Below are 4,589 nucleotides of genomic sequence, written 5' to 3'. Positions count from 1 at the left end.
TCATACGTGGAATTATATGCGCGCGCGTGTCACGGTTGTAAACAAATGATATTATCCCATCCTCTTAACCCTCATACTCACCCCCGTTATAGGAACGATTCCTTCATGTCTACATACGGCATAATAACTCCACGTATTGTCAAAGTGTTACTACCAACTCGGTATTATAAGCGTTTACTGGTTGAGATAACACCCAACCTGATGGTTTTCTCTCAGCAATACCAAGTCCTCGTAATACCACAATGCAATCGATTCCATTTGTATTTCTACTTACCCCCCGTTGAATGATTACGGTGTCTCATAGAAACAGCGTAATCGTATCCCTAACCATTTCTAGTTATTGCTCCGTAATTTGTGATTGGTAGCCAACAGTCTCAGCCCTAATAAATTCCAGGTCCAGCCACTGTATGTGTCCTAACATTTTCTACGACGAGGGTGACGACTAGTTTCATGCAGGGCTCGAAATATCCAGAAATAAAGCGGTCTCGGTCCGGTGATTTTATGAATATGCTTCCATCCCCCCCTCGTATAGATTCCCTGCTCTCATCTGACGGCAAAAAAAAAATTATGTGGTTGCCGCAGGAGTGGATGTTATAGGGAAGTAGTCTTGAAAGCATTTCTCGGCTTCCACTGCGATGAAAATTATTTACCGTTTGCGATAAAAACCAATCGAAATGGCGGAAGACCTATAACAATAAACACCGGGGGGAGCATTTGTCTTGTTGAATGACTCCTGTAGCGAGCCCTAAATAGTCTACGATAAGCATCAGCCGCATTCTATTATCCTCATTATGGACAATCAATTGAATTGATGATGATCATTTCAAATTTTGATTCGCCCGGGTAATTTGGGTGATGCTGTTTTCTCGTCGATTTTTTTTTCTTAGCAGCTTGGACATTGGATGAAAAGCTTTCCGTGCCAGTGGAGAGTCTTCTCCCTCGTGATAGCCTGACAAACTCGTGTTTTATCGCATTATTTATCGTCCCGGCAGGGTGAATCCTCCATCAGAGGGAAAAAGGTAGTGGGAGCATGATGCTCTCGCCGCATCGTGTTCGCAAGCATTATTGATGGATTCCACCCTTATGAAATATCTGAGAGATGGTACGAATTTATTGCAGGCTCTTCGAGACTGCTTTATCTTGTGTATTGTTCATGATAAACAGAATTCGACTTTGATGGTATCAGTGAGGAGCCCCAAAAGGCTTCAATAAGACTCCTTACTGATCATAATTTTGGTTTCCTCTATGACTCGAATCAACTGACATACCAATCACTTTATCAGCCAAAACAATTTCTATTAATCAGTACAAAAGGTCCATGCAAATTTTCGTTTGTAATATTGTGAAGATTGGAATAAAGCCATGTTGTTCTGACGACCATGTAAGAAGGGTGGATCCATATCAAAAGAAAATTTTTCAGACAGCCCACCAGGGACCATCTTCCCCCTGCCGCCAATCACAAAACCTATCACCTCGTTAACAGAATTTGCACATGCTTGTCAGTTGCTCACTCGTCCATTATGTGTAGCCACATCCAGCCGAACCTGAAGTTTTTTCTCCTCATTGTTTTATCTTCATCCCCAATCATCCGTAAAACCCAACTCTCACGTTGGCATTAAAAAATCGACATTAATGACCTGTATTTAGTCAGCACTTATGCCTCCTCCAAAACTTTTCCCCGAAACTGAGTAAAATATTAAATTTTTTTGTTCATCACTCGTAATAATTGATCTTAATTTAGTAAAACCTGGCTGCATTGAATTGAATCATTCATTCAAGACATAAAATCAGGAATTATTTATACTTGAGTAGATGTACGGAACCCCGCCCCTTTCCTCCTGGCGGTAGGTGATTTTTATAATTCATAGAAATTCGGATATATTCAGGGTTTATGATTTTTAATTTGTCCAATTTTTACAATTTTATCCAATGATTGAGATATTCTGTTCTTTCTCATCGACTCTCTCCTCTGAAATCAGCATCCCTCGTTTTCTATTATTTATTCATTATTCTTTTTAACCAATCCCACTTACAATTGGTGGTGTTTCAGAAGTGGGATTAGTTCAAAAAAAACTTTATCAACATAGATGGAGAACTCAAATTCCTTTAAATTGATTATCAATTCGTCTCCTAATTCGTCTCTTAAAACCCTCCCTAATCCTATTCTAGAAGAGACACGCTTGGCACAATCGATTATCTCGAAAATCTCGAAATCATGAAGCCACGATTCCTTATTGGTCCGTTTAAAATGGCGCGAGATTACAAAGTCGTAACTTTTTTACAGAAATCGTTTCATATCCGCGCGCTGGCGCGCGGTACGGATTCTAATTAGCTTAAAAATCTGATGGATCAAATTGAAACACTTCTTCCGACGTTCTAAATTATCTCAAGAATAAGAGCGATCAGATAGAATGGAAACTCGATATCAAAAGCAACCGATTACCTCACATCCCACCGAATCTGAAATTTAGTCTCCTCATTGTTTCACCTTCCCCTCCCAATCACCCACAAATACCAACTCTCACGTTGGCATCAACAAATCGATATTAATGACCTGTAGTTATATGAGTATGCGATGGGGTTGCATTCATCGTTGATTTCATATTGCTCCAGCTGCATACCAAATTAACGTTTAATAATAGATTCCTGTTTTGAGGTTCGTTATTTCACAAAAAAGCGATGGAAATTTGCGCCACGGGGAGGATAGCATCGAGAATGCAAGGCTTTCATCAGAGCAGCATGCATCATATTTGAAAATTGGTGGTTGCCCTGTTGATTCTCGGGAATGTCATTCAAGTTAAATAGAATAGTCGGGAAAAAAACAGACCACTCACACGATACTGTAGGAATGAGATGAAAGCGCTTGAGTGTATGGCTGTTCATCATCATCATTGGGAATTGATACCCTCTTCTCTATGCAATGACTGTCATCATCCCTTTACCATTGAATGCCATAATTTTCCATTGCATGACACCAACACCATCATCCATAACTGCAGCCTCCCTAGTCTCTCCTCTTGCTTTCAACCAGCCACCCCTTTTCGTACACTCAAAATCCTCCCATCACCTCTTTCCTACGCACCACATTCAATTACCCAGTCATTAACCGTCAATTGTCTCTTCTCTGGCGTAACCTCGTTACGCCGACTTGAATTCCGCAATGTGCAATATTCGCACTGTCGCAGATCTCAACACAGATAGGCTTTTAGCGTATTAGCAGGCACAATGTGACAATAGAGGTAGACGCGAATGGAATAGCAATGGCTTTTGCTCGGTAATCCACAAGTCCTCATCGATGTTGAACTCAAGCCACTTTATCCGTTTTCCCATGATGTTGTGATTGTGTAGAAAAGGCATAGGTCTTTGGTTTGGTTGGGCGTGAATAGCATATAAGCGAGACACAGGCAATAATATAAATGCAACTCTCAAAGAGTTTTACTCGTTTTCAAGCGTGGGAAAGCTCTTTACATAGCGTATCAGTGGAATGAGGAGTTTCCATTTCTTTGATAATACTGTCAATGCTCCTGACGCTAATTGATAAAAATTTTAATTCAACTTGTCTGAACCGGTTTATTATACAAATCGACGTAACGACTTTGATTTCTCGGTTATAAATTTATTATCTATATGCTGGTATTGGCAGTTGCATAAAGTCATCAATTATGTCAATTTTATTACGTCACTAATTGTCATTGAATATTACAGTAATGTTGACTGAATTGAAAATTTGATTCCAATGATAAGTTTAAATAGGTCATCTATTTAGAAATAAAGCAGTAATCTCTAGCCAATATCCAACAGATTACATTGGGGAATAGTGGAAAGCCACTGTGTTATCTCAAACTACCACGAATTCGAGGCTAGTACAAGCAGTTTAACGCGCCGAGAGGCCGACTAAGTCGCGCATTGGAGCACGGGGTGTTGGATACCATGGATATGGTCGAGACTCAGGGCGATGGTGCGACAGCAGCAAACCTCCTGTCGTAAAGTGACGATCAGATTTGGGGACACAGGAAATTGGCCGGATTCGCGGGCAATGGGCCGTGCTGATACTGCGCTTGTGGAGGGCGAGAGGCGGCTCATCTCTCGTCGACTGCAGTTGTATGTACGTTTGTCGAAGGGGATATCGTGAGGATGATACTGTCTCGCTCATGTACACACCAGAGGACAGCTTTCACTGATCGGTGAACTCACGTTCGACGAGATGGCACGATGAGGGGGCGATGAGCAGAGGAGGAGGTGGAGGGCTCATGCAGGTTTACGAGTATGAACCTTCCGGTTCGACGCCAGACAGCGAACATCCGGCAGAGGCACTCGACGAATACGTAATCCAAGGACATCGATTCTAAATTCTGGCTGGATTGTACGGACTCCTTAAGTGAGCCATTGTTCAAATGAAATTTCATAAAACGTTTTCCCTGTTTTCATCATTAGGTAATGAAACCATTAGATGCGGATAACCTGGAGTGGCTCGGCTCATGTACCTAACTAGAAATTACACCCGCTAGCATCAACTCATGAAGCCCTCATTAGGATCATGCCGGGTGAAGCTAACATTATTGTTACATGACGAGTACATCATCACAGTA

Source organism: Fopius arisanus, unplaced genomic scaffold (assembly GCF_000806365.1).
Source record: "Fopius arisanus strain USDA-PBARC FA_bdor unplaced genomic scaffold, ASM80636v1 scaffold00035, whole genome shotgun sequence".
Classification (NCBI taxonomy): domain Eukaryota; kingdom Metazoa; phylum Arthropoda; class Insecta; order Hymenoptera; family Braconidae; genus Fopius; species Fopius arisanus.
Note: the sequence above shows the minus strand (reverse complement) of the source record.